Genomic DNA, 17,612 nt, shown 5'->3' with positions numbered 1-17,612 from the left:
TATATATAAAGTTGTATGGAACTCTCCACTTATGCACGAATGCTGTTTCGACTGGTATATCTACGATCGTAGATTTGCTGTAAGTTTCTTCACATTTAAACATGTTAGATCTAAGCCTTGTTAGTCTGTTGGAAGTTAGTATCATTTTTTTAAACTTTGGAAGAAATGTTACAGTCAGAATTTCATTGATGCCATTTATTTGTAGATCTAGGTTACTCAACCCTGTAAACATCCCAGATCTGAGGCTTGAGCGTTTGTTTCTACGGTCTCTCAAAGTCATTGATCTCATTACTTATTAGTTTAAGTAATTTTTTTTATTTCGTAACCCTATAAACATGTTATCTCTAAGATTTGTTAGTTTGTTGCAATTCAGGAAAAGGAATTTAGTTGCAACATTGAATTAAACGTTCCGGCCTGAACATCATTGATGTCCACCAAAGGGCAGAATGCAGTTCGGCTTTGACAGCACACCTGGAGGAACCCTGGGACATGTTCGCCTGGAAATGAGCGACAACCTACTACCGCATCAACCAGCCCTTGTTCTCCTTTTGGCAGGAACAAACAACGTCCACAGTGCCACTGCCACCCATGTAGACATAGAGGAGTTCAGACACCTCCTGCGCCCTAGCCTGCTTACGCACAGTACCCAATACGCAAGGTGACGCTGTCTAAGCTATAAAACTGCAGAACATTTTGACGGATATTTGATTTTAGTCTAGTCACAGGTACAACACAACTGTTTAACCTCCCCTTGATAATGTACGAAGGGTGTTCACATTGATATTTGAAATAATATAATATTGCTTGTCAAGGTAATCTTTTGAGTTCCAGTGTTCAACTGTCTTTTCTATCTAATTTTCTACTTTTTCTATCTTACATCCGTCTAGCTTGCAGCAGTTGGCATTCTGCCCGACAGGGACACCTCCATGTACAACAGATAATTGTACGTATGGAGATACACAAGCCATCTGTGATAGAGAGGGTGTGAGCTTCCTGAACTACAAAGAGGCTTTTCCTTCCGAACAACGTAGGCTTTAGAACCGAAACGACAGCCTGCATCTCAGTGAAGATGCAGGTCTACCACCGACGGCTTCTACAGCTCATGGAGAACAGCCGACACCAGGAGAATGGGCTGATATGGGTTTCCCGCCTTGAGATGCTGAAAAAGATAAGAAGAGAAAGACAGGTATGTGAAAGGCGGGTATGTGAAGAGAAATCTAAGATACGTGAAGCAGTGAGGAAAGATGGTGGCTAATTGAAAAGTGCAGAAGAGAATGTGACAGTAAATGGCTCTAAGAGAAAAGAGAATGATAACACAGCTGAAGTTTCACAAGGTAGTGCTAGAAGATCCTGAACCACCACACAAAGACGTTGAAAATCTGCTCAGACAGTTCTATGCAGAAGTACAAATGAGACATGATACTCCAAGGCCAGCTTGTCAGCCAAGGGGATAGATAGTTTTGCAATTTTCACCTTACCACAAATCAAACTCATGCTATTCTGCTATGGAAAAAAGGCAAACCGCAGTAAGAAAGACAGAATGAACATTTAATTTGAGAGGGTAAAATCAACGGAACACATGTACTATCCTCACTACCTAACTCTGTCAAACTTTGAACAGGCAAAGTTTAAGAGGCAGGGTGCTAGAGCTATTCGGAGAATCGTTGCAAAATCAGGGTGCTGAGGGCCAAGGTACAGGAGTCGAAGGTCAGGATCAGGACTATCTTCCGGGAGAAGGCGCTTCAGCAATTGATAGTGCAGATCAAACTGTAATGGGAACAGCCATATATGATAGAGAGGGTGTGAGCTTCCTGAACTACAAAGATGCTTTGAAATTTCCTTCCAAACAACGTAGGCTTTAGAACCGAAACGACACCCTGCATCTCAGTGAAGATGCAGATCTACCACCGACGGCTTCTACAGCTCATGGAGAACAGCCGACACCAGGAGAATAGGCTGCCTTGGAGTTGGACAGAGAGTGACTTGCGTATGTATCCCTGTTAAATACAAGACATGCGGGACTGTACAAAGTACTATATATAGTCAGTTTCCTCTATCTTAGTAAATATATGACAAACATTTTGATCAGAAGCCTGTGTGTGCATCTCTGACACTGTAACTAAAAAAAAGATTATAAAAGGCATTAAGTTAAAAATTCTTATCTCTGATGCTTGACAATGCTTCGAATATTCCTATTTTTGAAGGGTACACTCTTCCCACAGACACAAATCTGGACAAAAGAATAGGGTACAAAAAATCCTGCAAGCGGCGCAATAAGGGGAGAATTTCACCCAAGAATTGCAAACCAAAAAGAAAGGTATTTGAGTATTTGTTATGCCACTGACGTACGGGATAAGAACTGGTTGACTTCCTTGTAAACATGACATAGTTCTTATCCTGTAAATGACACACAGAAATTACAAGTGCGTGTGGGATTAATATTAGTTTTGACTGCAGTAGTCCATCATGGCATCATCAAATTAATTCAAAGTTCTGAAAAAAGTTGTCCAGTAGACAGAATGTTTACAGAGAAAAGTATGCAGTGCTCATCCTTCTTCATATGTCATCCATATCTGGAGAGTTAAGTCAAAGGCTTGTTACTTTTCAAAATTTGTAAAAAAAACCATATTCAACTTTTTGTTACGTAGTTGCTCATAAAATGTTATTGTTTCATTCTTTATTATTGTATCATAGATACTCGGAACACAACAGAGACTGACAGCTAAAATGTTGTACAGATATTGGAGTTGTATAAAGAATATTAATTTGATTCTTTGCTTCTTGACAGTATTCTGTTGGCATTACTTCATCAATACCACCAGTAGTTGCATAATAAACAAGAGGTTTTCCCTGTAAAAATCATCTACCTTTCTGGCGTCTACCTTCCAGTGACTTATATAAGTACATTTTGCTTCGTTTGTGACAAATAAGCAACGGATAATGAAATACACCAATTGTTCACCAGAGAAGAGGTTGAGCAAGTCCTGGGTAATGCCCACTGTTCTGGCACCAATGGGAGCCATTTGGGTGTAAAGCGGACTCAAGCATACGTGGTAGAACGGTTCTACTGGCGCACCATCACAAATGATGTGAAACACTGGGTCGATGCTTGCCCTGAGTGCCAAATTAAGGCAGCAAGAATAAAGACCTCCTTGTCCCCTGAACTCAGACCAAACTATGTCAGCAGAACTGTGCCTGCAGGTGTGTTAACATTCCTGTTGGACCATCGTGTAAGAAAGCGCATTTACGAAATAAAGAATCGGGGAGAGCAGGAAAACTACTGGACAGCAGAGGAACGGCAGGGAACTGAATACTCCATTTTCTGGTTAGACCCCTGTAAGCTACTGGTATCCTGTAAACAGTGTACTGTATGTACATCCACACTGATTTTCACTCAAAACTTTGACTTTCGAAAGTCCTTTCCACTCCACCACCACCACCCACCCCCAAGACAGTACCATGTTACAGTTGGGGCGACCTCCCTGCACTCTCCAATTAAGTGGCAGATACTGTATATTGTAGAAGAGATGACATCATTTACAGGCTGAGCCAATCAGCACGCAGTGTAGCTAGTTGAAAGATTCCCGTACTTCGGCTAATACCCCTGCAGTGGGAGGCAGTTTTTTTTTTAATGTTAATTCATTTAATACTGTAATTCACTCACTGTAAGTAACTTATTTGGGTACATACAAATGTATACCGTAATTTCTTATTTTTTCACTGCACATTTATATTCACTGACATGTACTTTACTGTTTTCACTGTCACTTATGTACCATGAACTTATCATTACAGTTAACAAATAATTCCTGGACTTTCTCTTTCCTGCACCTTTTCCCACCGTGAATATATAGCTGTAGTTCCTAGAACATGTTTCGAAGACTGTGAAATTTTGCTATCAGGAACATGAAGTGAATTAGAGTAGATTATTGACATTAAAATGCCATTAATAAGACTGTATGGGTACTTACATAGTATCATGACTGTAAATGAAATTTATATTAAATAAATTACTCCCAAAGACATTTATATTTACCTGTTATTAGCAAACATAAAACTGTCAGAATATACTTGGATATAACCATGGACTGTCCAAAGCTTATACAGAACTTAGCAAAGACGTAGTTTTTTTTTTTTCCTGGAGAAAGTAGGTGAATCTAAGAAGAAGAGGCTTTAACAGCAACAAGCCATTGTGCACCTAACAAAGGGGAGACAGAAATACCGAGAGGTGTAATCAGAGAAAATAAAAAGCATGGAGGACAAATACACAGCAGAATGACTGTATTAACTGAAAGTATTAGCACTGCATGCACTTTTGAAGAAAAGACGCATACCCAGAGACATAAAACATGCATATACTAGTATGTAACTGTGCTACGTTCCAGTTCAGTCACATGGTAGCGAACCAAAAACAATTTTCATAAAAGCTAAAAGTAAAATCCAAGCCACCGTACTTTTACATCCATGCCATCACTCACATTTAAAGGCAAAAACCAAAGTTCACCTAACAATTACATCGTATATGAGTTCACTGATAAACACGATAGCACACAAACCTTACTTTTCGGATGAAACAACCCAAAACCCATGAAAGGCATGAACGACAGAAGCCGGAGTCAGTTTGAAGAAAACCCAGGCTATGGAGATAGATCATGTTGCCTTTAGGAACAACAAGAGAGCATGTGGCCTGGCTATGGGCACATTCAGACATTAGTCTATGTGACATTATCTAAGCTTTATACAGTTACAGCTAACTGGCTACCGAACAGGTTAATGCCCAATAGAACTGCCATTTACACAAATTACGCCACCTCTTCGAAATCATAAGCATTAGAGTCGATAAAGGGTTCGCAGTGAACACCAAAAGCACCAACAAGTGGAACTGTGCCAATTTTCACATTTTTTGCATGTGTCATTGCCTCACCTACCGCCTGCCAAGATATCCATCCGCAATGCCTCTTGGACTATTTTTCCTTCGAAAACTTAAAATGTAAAGACGTGATTAATACGTCATATTTCTTTTACAATTTTCAATACATGTTGGAGAAAACCCTTTAGTCAGAATTTTAGTCAGATTTAGCCGATTAGGAGTAAGCACTACTTTTTGTCCGAAAGTGCGACAAGACTTCCCGCCTCTTTGAAAATACGGGTCTGCATGTAGTACAATGATAGTTCTCTGAGATGAAGCGAGGCAAATTATTGTCAAGAAATCCATTTTCTGCAGGTTCAAATGAATAAAGATTACATTCTAATTTTAAAAGCTAATTTATTATGTGCTGCATTGCGCACCAAAAAGACAATGTGAGATTTATATCTATCCACACATGGCCGTGAATACCCCATGCGGATTCCTGCCGTTTGAAAACGATCTGCAGCTGGTTCGGACCGCAGTTCGATACAGACGAAAAGTAAGAAGTCGCCGACAGAAATTAGTACCACACTTTTTACTGCATTTGTACCTTTTTTTAACAGCTGTAGCATCATGCCAACTCGAAACATGCCAAAGAATACAATAATACAATCAAGAGCTATTTGTGTTAAACATTTTGACAAATTTAACAGGAAAAAAATACAAACTTACATCGATGAAGGGTCCTGGTATAATGGACCGTGTCACTCTGGTCCTGCGGGGCAGGATGTACACTGCAAAACAAGTCTTTGTGAGTTTATGTAGTTATTTCTAGCCTCGAGTCCAGCCTTGTTAGCTTTTGTTGTTGCCAGGTTAGTGGATCTTGGGGAGCAGACTAAATGTCTAGAGCTAACACGGCTGGACTCCAGGCTATTTATTTCACTATTCAAACTGAAGAATTTGTCAACTGGGTTTCAAATTTGCGGAATTCGGGTCCCATGGTTATTTATCAGCTTTTCGGTAGTAGCCTTACAGTCAGGAAATTATCGAGAGACTATTCAGGCCAGAAAGAAGTAGAAAGTAGTAACAGTTTTGACTGTGAGTGAAATACCACAATATTTTATTTGAAGTTGAACACTTTCAAAACTTAGATTGAAGTGTGGAACATACACGGTGTCCAGCACCGCCCCCCAGACATCAGTCCAGTGTAAGGAATAAGACGTTTGAATTGAACTATACTAAACTGAAAAAGTGAAAGAGAATAACTTCTGAAATATCTGAATCGAAAGAGAATAAATTCTGAAACATCTGAATTGTAATAGAGTAACTTCAGCTCTTGTCCGGGACAGAGATGAGAGCTGGGGCCAGAGAAATCCATCTTGTTTGTCTTGTTAAATGATGAACTTTGCCCACTGCTTTGGATCTGGGAAATTGCTATTGTTGATTTGGATTTCCAGCGCTTCACTTGAACCCCTCCGTTGTCTCTCATTTTCTTTTATTGATAGTGGTTGGTCATATCGGACAAACGCCACAGGTTTTTCTCTTCAAGGGAGTGCAGACCACTTCAAGATACTTTTTTGCAAGATTCCCAAAGGCGGTACAGTTTGCTGTCTTCATCATCTGTACATGGGCCATTCCATCAACGATACGTGCTGTTGGGAGGTCATCTGATGGTAGCATTTATCAGGTGGGCATTCTTTCTCCAGCTCTCCCATGAAGACACTCTTTGCATTCTTGCGCAGAGACCCATCTGCGAGAGCTAATGCATACGGAACGGTTGAGAGCTCATAGCACAGGACATCTTTCAGGTGAATTTCGCGATACTTGGCAGCTACCAGTAGCCTTCCAACAAATTCCTATCTGCCGAAATCGTGATGACCTTTTCATCAGAACATCATAATATGAAGTTTTTTCATCTCTGTTCCAAGTTATGCCATAGTAATGATTTATAATCTGAGTGTAGCAGACTGTAGTCGTTTTGCTATCTTCCATGCACCTGGGCATCATGTCTAAATAAATAAATCAAATAATAATAATAATAATAAATGAATATGAGTTAAGCATAATCAAATCACATGTTAACATTGTGTTGTTGTTCGCATTATGGGAAAGCTTTAATTGTTTGTCCAACTGATTAATACTGAAGTATCATGGCTGGCGCTATGACGTTCTTGAAATACTTCGCGTTCTTAATTAAGCTTGCCCCTGCCGTTGTTCATAAATCTCTCATACAGTATGGCCATCGTGGTTAGATTTCTTGTTTGAACCGCCAGCTCTCTGAGAGGGAGGTCCTTCCATGCATAATAGACTCATACACTCCTTCCGGATTTCACAGAACAGGCACGGGCGAGTTCCTGTACAGTCATGTACAAAAGCGAATGCCTTAAAAGCCTGTGACTTAGCGCCAACTACTCTTAGTCCATTGGAATTCGCGGATTTCGTGGAAAGGAACACACATAAATGGGGTGTTTGGTCTGGTTTAAAAGGTGTGCACTACTATACCACATACTGGAAATATTGTATAGTATACAATACCTTTGCAATGGTGTAAGTATTTATTGCATATTCCAATGCTTTCTCAAAATGCCATACTTGTGTTACATTATTTTTGCATTCTTAAGATATGCATGAAGAATAAATGTATAAAAGCAGTCAAGTTATATCGCAACAATATGTTGAATGACCTACAGGGAAAAGAATCATTTTTGCCTCACACATATTTCTTTGTTTTCCATGTTGGAAACACTTCTAGATCCCAATGAGAGTAAGTGCATTTGATATTAACTTTACATCTCTTAAATAAATAAGAACATTTGTAACTGTAACTGTAACTGTGTGAGTAAAAGGTAAAATTCATTATTGTTTAATTTCAAAAACTTTAAGTATATGTAATTTTAAAAAATGTAATGTTTTATAGCACATCTATGGTAAACTTGTTTAATTGTAACTTATGTTAATCATGTATGTGAAAAGTCCATATGTTCTTGAATCACGGCAGTGTTCGAAATACCCGTCTGCAGTCTGCAATTTGCAGATAGATTTTCAAGATTGCAGAAGAAAAAATCTTACAATCTGCAATTTTGCAGAAGGAAAAAATAGGCTTCAGATTCAATAGTTTTCAATTAGCAAAGCAGTGGCGCTGTGAATAGATCGAAAACCTGCGCCGCACGAACCTGCCGGCGTTTTCCAGCAGACTGTAATGGTCCCATATAAGGGAATTTGGGGTCAAAGTTGAACGATTTCGACAAGGCGACGAAAGGCGACGATAACCAAATATGGGCACTCGCCATTTTCCGATGTTAGATTTCGTCTCCCGGGAGGACCCGACAACTGCCTCGGCAATTTTCGGCAGTTTTCGCTGAGCATTTCCCAGCAGGCAACACGGCAAAGGAAACATGGCTCCTCCGAAAAACCACACTCGCCTCGGCGTTAATTTGCCGAAATTTCGATGTTTTTCCTTGGTATTTTGCACGATTCAAGCAAAGAAAACAAGTTGATCCCATGAACAAAAGAGAAATACAGCACTGGGAACCTAATGGTCCGTTTTGTTGGGCGGTAATTTCTCATTTCGAGTGAAAATTTACGTGCATCACAGTTGTGACCATATGGTGTAAAATCAGTGATTTTCGGCTCGATCCGAACCAAGCACGGCCCGTAGACTTGTCCTTTATGATTTCTAGATGACTATCGGTACCAAAATACGGGAAAATATTGTTGCAAAATGAGAGAGACGGAGACTAAGGTAAACTTCTTTTATTTGAAGGCTGGATTTTCATTTTCCTGGCAGGCTTCTTTGTATGTAGTGATCATCAGTTATTCAGTAACAACAAATATGGATTTTTGTTCCGGTCAAAAAAACCGGTCCACCGACGTTTCGGTTTTTGTGGACCGGACCGATAAAATTTTACGGTCCGAACATATTTAAGAGTGATATTTTGAAGAATTTCAGTAATGCTACAGATTTACAAAGCTATACCATTATATATATATATGATGTAAAAATAGGCATTATTGGTTTCAGAAGGTTGTAATATGGGGGCTTGTGTATTTGCAGAAAGTATTTCCAAATTGCAGGACGAAATTTTGACTCTTCTGCAATATTGCAGAGCACTGAAAAAAAGTATTTCGACCACTGCACGGTATCATGAAGATGTTTATGAGTTCTGTAATGGTCTCACCTGGAAGTTCACAAATGGGCTTGATTTTTCTGGAATAACCCAAAACAATGTCATTTTCCAGGTAGGGTAGCTGTACCTGATGACAGATGGCAATGGTTGTGCGAGTTTCTCAAGCCAGCAAGGTACTGTACTAGAATGATGTTTCTATATTTTCCTATAATCATTTTTGCACACATACAGTTTCAATAACGTTGCATGTACATTATGCAAAACCATTACATTAACTAGAATTAGAAATGTAACATATGCAAAAGCACATGCATAATGTTTACCTTGAAGTTCGCATACGGTCTGCTCTGTTAATTCTTACTCAAACACATTCATATATACATGTATGGTCAGACAGGAGTCTAAATCCCTCCCGCTATAAAAGTACAACATGATGTAACCCAACACCAGTTACCATGCTGACAGACGTATGGTTCAGGTCATTGACCTTATTGGTTTGAAGAAGAAGAAAAGGAAACAGAGCAAAACAATACGTTTCCTTAGGTAAACATAAAAATGTCTAATGTTATGGAGGAATACATGCCTTCAGATTATATAATATGAAATAGGCCCCAGACTTACTTTCTCTTTTTGTTTTCTTCCAGCAAAGTGCCAGCCTTCCTATTTGTTGTGGACATAGCGGGGTTGGTCAGGGGCGCACACGAAGGTCAAGGGTTAGGCAACGCCTTCCTGTCGCACATCAAAGCAGCGGACGCCATCTTCCATATGATAAGTAAGAACTGCCTGCTGGGAGTTTTATGCAGAGCAGCATTTGGGCATGTCATTCTTTGTCCTTACTGTCAACAAATGGCTTTGCCCCTGAGGTTTCGCCAAATATTGTAAATATTCATTAGTGAATTTTTTTGGCAACACCTCAGGAGTGGAGATGTTTCTGTAACATTTGTAGAGTACAAAATGGTGGAGAAGAGAACCACAATAAAACTACTGCTTATACATGTGATCTCAGAAATCGGTCTGAGCAAGAAGAAATAAGAAGAAATTTGTGGAGTCGTGTGGAGTAACGTCAGAGTGCTCAACTCGGAACCAAGAGGTCGTGGGTTTGAGTCCTGACATGCCACCGATCTTGTGCTCTTTGGAAAGGCATTTTACACGACTTTCCTCACTTAACTTCATTGAAAATGAGTATTGTCTGTCCTGTATTTGTTCTATGTCTGGGACACAGCACCAGCAACAGCTGCCTTTTTTCCACGTGTATTGTATTGTTACAATTTAATTAAATCAAATCAAATTTACTAAACCTTCAAAATGCATAATATCACAATAAGAGGGACCCTCCTCCCTCAATGGTTACTGTAATTCAATGTTCTGTCTTCATCCCAAAACAAAAGGGGCGTTTGAAGACGATGACGTTGTTCACGTGGACGGCGACGTTAACCCTGTCCGCGACATGGAAACCATCTGGGAGGAACTTCGCATGAAAGACCTGGAGTACGTCAATGCGCGCGTTTCCGACATGGAGAAAAAAAGCAAACAAACCAAGAGCCTCATCCCCGAGTATGTGAGTATTGACCTGCCTTGTGTTCTCTCTGTAAAAAAGGGCGTTCGAAGATGATGACGTAAGAAATGTAGAAGGCGACTTGAATCCCGTACGAGACATTACCGAGTCGACTTGGGGGGAGGGTGACACAACGGGAGTGCCTAGTCGCTTAGCAGCCCCGTGTGTGAACAGAAATTTTTCCGAGTCAACTTAGAAATGGTGTGTGTAAAGCGGGCCATGGAAATCATCCATGACGAGTTGCGAATGAAGGATATCGAATACGCGGAGTCACAAGTCTCCAAGATGGAGAAGACATGTATCCGTGGCGGAAATAAACAACAGAGACCGGAATACATGAGTACTGTAAAACTGCAACATTTGTGTTTGTTCTCTTCTGAAGATAAAAAAGAAGACTTGATTGTTGTGCTGGACTTTCTGTTCGTTTGGTTTGCTACTGTCTTTCTGTAAGGTGCAGTTCTTTTCTTTGTAAAAAGAGGAAGCTTCCTTGCTAATAACAAACAGAAATTCAAACCTTAGCACATACAGTCATGAAGACACATGAAAAATGATGCTTTTTACAGTGTTCAATGTTCTTTACTTTGTTTTTGCAATACAATAGTTTTATGTAAAATGTGAATTGTTTTTTTTTTTGGTGATGCCTCAAAGTTGGAGGCATTTTCCTTCAATTAAACTGTTAGTGTTATGATGATAAACATACATGGTGAATTGTTATTTTGTCTCTATTTTCTTAGGAATGCTTACTAAAAGTTCAAACCCTCTTAACTGAGGAGAAGAAACCTGTCCGCTTTTTTGAATGGAGTGCGCAGGAGGTAAACGACACTCTTGTCTTATTTAGTGTTTTTGTGTGTGCCAAGGCCACAGCAAGTAAGTTTTATGGATGACATCATTGCGTGCATTATTTCTCGCCTGATTTTCGAAAAAAAATTCATGCCTTTTATATAATGTTCCCAAAGAATCAAACCCATTTGTACAATGATTGTACAAATGGGTTTAGTTTTCAAAGTTGTTTTGGTAAAAAAATGGATGTTGTAATAGTTTGCAGTAAACTTAGCACAATGTAGGTTTTTTCTTGTTTAATAAGGATTATGTCAAAATTTGAAAAAGTATAGGAATCTTGTTTTTTCAGCCGGCCTTGTTTTTTTTTAGCTCGCTTGCATTAGATTTGGAGTCTGCGGAGGATGTCATCCATAAAATTTACTTGCTGTGGCCCGGTGTAGTCCTGTTTGTTTTGTTTGTTTGTTGGACTCTAAAGGTTGCAAAGTGTTATGGGTAAGGGGGTGAAGTTTGCCATGTCTGATGGCGTTATTTGTCTATTTTCAGATCGAGATCCTGAAAAAAACATCTCCTCATCACCTCCAAGCCGATAATCTATCTGATAAACCTGTCAGAGAAGGACTACATCCTAAAGGAAAGCAAGTGGTGAGGCTGAGCAAAGCTCTGTATTCGTAGTCACCGAATGCTGGCATTTGGCACGATATGTCTGAACTTTATCAGGATAAACTAGAAAATTAACATTTGTAAAGCAAATGCATAATGTTTACCTTCGCACATGGTCTGCTCTGTTAATTCTTACTAAACCACTTTCACATATATATATATATGGTGACAGGAGTCAAAATCCCTCATACTATAAAATTACAACATTATGTGACCCAACACCAGTTACCATGGTGTGAGACAGTCTGCTTCAGGTCATAGGTCACTGTTTGGAGAAGAAGAGAAAGAAAAAAAAAACTGAGCAAATTGTTTCATTTGGTAAACATAGTAAGACACAGCAAAATGCACAGGGATTCAACAATACATCTTTTTAACTAAAAACGAAAAACAACTGAATGATTAACTTTCAGTTTTTTTTTTTCAATCCAGTCTTATGAAGATGGAGCAGTGGATTGATGAGAACGACAAGGGTGCGCGAGCAATCCCGTTAAGCGCCACTTTCGAGCGGAAAATGCTGGAAATGGAGACGGACGAAGAACGAGAAAAATACGCAAAGGAAGTGGGCGCTACGAGGTCTGTAATCATCAATATACTCTTTTCTATTTTTTTATGATATATTCTTTTAGAAAATAGTTTTTTGACTGAACTCATTTTTATTTTTGCAAGCACCACCCTGATGTTCAAGTCATATATGTAGGAATCTTTCAAATAAAGTATTATTGTAATGCGCCAAAAAGCAGTTACTTAAGCAACTGGAAATGATTTTGGAAAAATCATATCCAAAGTCATATCTTGAGTAACTGCTTTTTGGCGTATCGTATTACCTGGATGTCTAACCTTCATCTAAACTCTTATCACCACATCAGAACGTTTTTAAAAGATTTCAATTTCCCCCTTTGTTATCCATGTACTGCGTCCTCTTTGCCATCATTTATCATTGGGTGGGGATCCGGACTTGCGCTTTTGAATTTCCTGTAAATACTGTTTTTTGTCTGTCCTAAAAGTTGCGTTTGTTTTTTTGTTTTTCTTTATTATATGTATTTATTTCAGTGGTGCCGTCAACATAAGTGCTTTTCACTTGAGTGCGGCACCACCATGTCCTGTACCTTTTTCTATGTGAATGAATTAAAAAAAAAAAACTTCATCGACGTATTATTGTAATATGATTGTAGAGTAATTTTTCCATAAAACAAGGTGTAATCAGCCCCAATTTAGTTCCCTTTTACTGTTTATTAAAAATTTCTTTTTCATTTCTTTAGTGTCCTCGACAAGATCATTGTGGATATCCACAAGGACTTCAACCTGGAGTATTTCTACACGTTTGGGCCTGATGAGATCAAGGCCTGGGTCGTGCAAAAGGGCACCAAGGCCCCCCAGGCGGCCGGCCATCTTATCCATAGTGACATGGAGAAGGGGTTCATCATGGCGGAGGTCATGAAGTTTGATGACTTCAAAGAGGAGGGTTCAGAAGCAGCAGTCAAGGTCAGATATTAAACTTTGGCCACAGCAAGTAATTTTCATGGATGACATCAGCGCATGCATTAATTTTTGCCTGCTTATTTTAAATAAAAAATCAGAAATTTTGTTGCCTTCTGACAGTGGTCACCATGCCGAAAATGGGCAAAGATGTCTGTTTCCATGCCGGAACGAGGATGGCAGATAAGCCCATGTTTATTTGATTATATGGATGACATCCTCTGGAAACCCCAAAACTGATGCGATCGCGCGAATAAAAAAAAGTTTTGCAAAAAAAAAAAGTAGCTTTCATGAAATCTATGTTGTTATGAAGGTCGAACAATTGACACAGAGTATGGTATGGCGAATAATCTACTCTTTAAATTCATTTCTTTGCATTTTAGTTTTTTGTTTGATTTTGGCATTCTACGACATTTGCTCATTTTGCAACTGTTTTGTACAATTTACAGTGTGGTTGGAAACTTTTTTTTGGAAACGGCCGAAAATTCATGCGCACGCGGATGTCATCCATATAATCAAATCAACATGGCCTAACTATAAAAAGACAAGAAACAAGTGACAAGAAAAGGCTCTGATTTAATGTTTTGTTTCTTACTTTAATGCAGTGATATGTAATGCTGGCTGTGTATATGTGACGTTCCCACTGAATCAAAACCATTTGTAAAATGATTGAGTCAAAATTTTAAAATGTAGGAACCTTTTTTTTCGACCCGCCTTGTTTTTTTGGCCCGGTCGCATTAGATTTGGAGTCTCTACACACAGCCCTAGTCATAAAAAAAAATCTTTGGTCAGGACTGAAACTAGCACAGCATTCATATACTGGAGATTCCAGTCACTCTGTACATGCCATGACTCATGCCATGAGTCATGAAAAATTTGGTCAAGACTGGAACTAGCTCAGCATTCAGATTAACAGAACTACAACTACCACTAATTATTAAGTGCAATCAAAGATATGTGGTTGTAGGTACATGTTCATTCCAATGACATTGACATTTTTGTAATCTCTCTTTTTTTTAATCTACAGTCCGCAGGCAACTACAGGCAACAGGGGAGAGATAACGTCGTGGAGGATGGTGACATCATTTTCTTGAAGTTCAACGCACCTACGCAAGATGGCAAAAATCCCAAGTAGGGACCCAACTCCAGATGCTTGTCTTCCCCCAAAACAGCAATGGTTGAGCCCAAACATGCTCCCCATCATAACACAAGCTCACACCACTAGTTGCAAATAAATGCTAATTCTGGTTTTAAGTGTCAAAGGAAAAGAAAATTGTACTACTTCACTCATCAAGACAGTAAATGACTAAGACATAATGTACTGGTAATAGCGCATAGCACGAAACATAAAAGCTCCAAAAAATCATGTTTAGTAACATTTGACAAAAAATTTTCATTTTCTGTGTGGACATTTTAATTGAAACTTTGGAGCATTTGGTATATCTTCACATTGCAGATAAAAGAAGTTTTAATACACCTGCCACAAACTGCAAAGTAAAATAAGCTCCAAGTAAAATACAGAGGCAGAACCTCTGTTTTTGTTTTGTCCATTTCCATACGCTGCTTCCCTACATTTTGTCGCATGTGTGCCGCTAATAACAGAGTGCTCAAACTTATGGTATGGAAATGTTTATGTGTGGAACGTTTATAAGGCCACAGCAAGTAAATTTTATGGATGACATCCTCTGGAGACTCCAAATTTTCAAAATTTGACATCATAAACTTTGTTAAACATGAAACAATACCTATTTTGTGGTAAGTTTACTGCCAACTACTACAACATCCAATTGTCACTGAAAAAAAACAGGTCATTATACAAATGGTTTTGATTCAGTGGGAACATCACATATACACAGCCACCATTACATTTAAAAGGAATGAAATACTTCACTGCATCAAAGTACAAGACAAAAGAATAAATCAGAGCCAGAGCCTTGTCTCGTCTCCTCTCCTAATATTTATCTGCCATTCACTTTCCGGCATGACAACAGACATCTTTGCCCATTTTCGGCATGTTGAAGACTGTCAGAAGGCAACAAAATTACTTGTTTTTTATTTCCCAAATGAGGCGAAAGTTAATGCGCACGCTGGTCATCCAAAAATGACTTGCTGTGGCCTAGCTTTCCAGTTAGATCTGTGCAGTTACCTTCAATGGCATCTTAGGATTTTGCCATACACTTTTATTCTAATTATTATGTTTTATTTTTTCTGTGTTTTCTTCTAAAAGACAATTTACTTCTGGCTAGCAAAAGATTGGTACCTCTACCGTTGGATTGTCCAATAACAGGTAAACAGAAAACCAATCAATTACATACATGTTAACATCTTGCATGGGTGAATGTAGTGAAATTTCTTTCCTAAAATTCTGCCCACTAAGTACAATTTAGATTGTAGGATTGTTTTTAATGCTTTCTAAAAAAATTGCCAGCCTTTCAGCCAATTCACTTTCTCTTAGACATACTGATAATAGTAAAAGCTGTTGCAGCTGTGTGTAAAACTTTTACCACTGTGGAATGACATGTTTGAAAGAATCCGCTCCTGTGGTGTTGCCAAAAAGTGCATGAGCTGTTTTTAAATCCTAAAGCAAATGGCAAAAACTGCGGTTGCTGTGACCACAATATCTGCCCTATAGAATAATACACACGCATCAAACATTTGGGTGGATTTTTCACTTTTTTATTAATAAAAATAGACAGATATGTTTGAATCATTATCATTATAATATACTTGTTTCGATGTTGTTACATGGGTGATGGACAATAAATGCTGGATTGTTTTTTACCTTTGTTTGCGTCTCTGTTCTTTATTGACTTGAGTATAAAATACATGTGTACATAGATGATAAACTGTTACATCACATTCATCCATTACTGTCTGTTTAAACAAATCTTTCACTTAATTACCCTGCCGAATTGTTTGTCTGATACCTTTACATTATACTTAATTGCAAAAGATACAACTTGAAAGGCATCGTAATCATAGGATAGAATTAAAGACATTCTGTCATTACTTAGAAATATTACTGTTTTTGCACTATAATCTACAATGCGTCGTACATGTACAGGGATTTGCAGAAAATACAGTTTCATACCAAAACTAAAATAATGTTTCTCTACCTTAAGTGATGCATTGGCATATTTCAGAATGCTATAGATAATTGTATAAATATATATAATTGTGTATATATATGTGACAAATCCATTCACATGCTGGATTTTGTTAACTTTGGGATAGCTTTGATAGTTGAATAGTTAATTCTGTTTGGATATAGCGATGGTCACTAGTAACTATAACAATATAGTAGGCCTGCCTTCCATGAGGTATTACACACGAAAATGGGGGAGGGGGACAGGACGAGAGTGGTTGACTACAGTTATAAATGGTTTTGATTGTCCAAACAGTACCCGTGCAGTCGCAGCCTTTAACGGCTGAATTGATGCAGGGTATTACACAATAATCAAGACAAATCACAACAAACAAGTAATACACATGATACACATATTTGTTCCAGAAATTTTTGTGGAACTGTCGCAAGGGTCTATACGGCAGCCATTCGGCGCCAGGTGACCTCAATACGACTTTCCCCAACCGAAGTTAGGTACCCATTCACACCTGGGTGGAGTGAGGAAATTCGTGTAAAGTGCCTTTCCCAAGGGCACAACGTCAGGCGCATATTCAGACATGTACCGGGTACGACTCGGAATCGAACCCGGGTCTCCCGGTTCATAGTCGAATGCTCTAACCACTACACCACCCGACGCCACACGACGGCAAACTTGTTACAGACATAGGTTTTACACGTGGGTCTGTGCTGACGTCGGTGTTTCTCTTGACATACCCTGCAGAAAAAGGAACATCACAATCAGAGATGGCAGACTTCAACCCCTTTACTTCCCATACACCAAAAACAATACATGTACTTCAGTCCTTTTGGTTGTGTGAATACTATTTTATGTTATAAGAACGCTTTCATTTAAACAGTTTACAGTGAGAATTCGTGTTACGGTATACAAACGCATTCAAGGTTTACCCACTATCCATGACCTTGTTGCTGAAATGATATCCATACGGGTGTAGCAGCGCAGAATGTACCCCTGCCCAGAATGTACCCGTTACTGTTTAAATATTAATCCAGCCTTTTATGTTTTCTTCATGGCTCCTATCA

At 38.9% G+C, this 17,612-nt stretch overlaps 1 pseudogene; it reads left to right on the top strand.

Annotated features, from left to right (window-relative positions):
* Positions 1-14,773, top strand: part of LOC109467574 — a 47,682-nt pseudogene extending 32,909 nt beyond the window's left edge.
* The last annotated feature ends 2,839 nt before the right edge of the window (positions 14,774-17,612 follow it).

This window comes from Branchiostoma belcheri, unplaced genomic scaffold, assembly GCF_001625305.1.
Source record: "Branchiostoma belcheri isolate BF01 breed outbred unplaced genomic scaffold, Haploidv18h27 scaffold182, whole genome shotgun sequence".
NCBI classification, from domain to species: Eukaryota; Metazoa; Chordata; class Leptocardii; order Amphioxiformes; family Branchiostomatidae; genus Branchiostoma; species Branchiostoma belcheri.
This window is presented reverse-complemented; position numbering and strand designations above follow the sequence as displayed.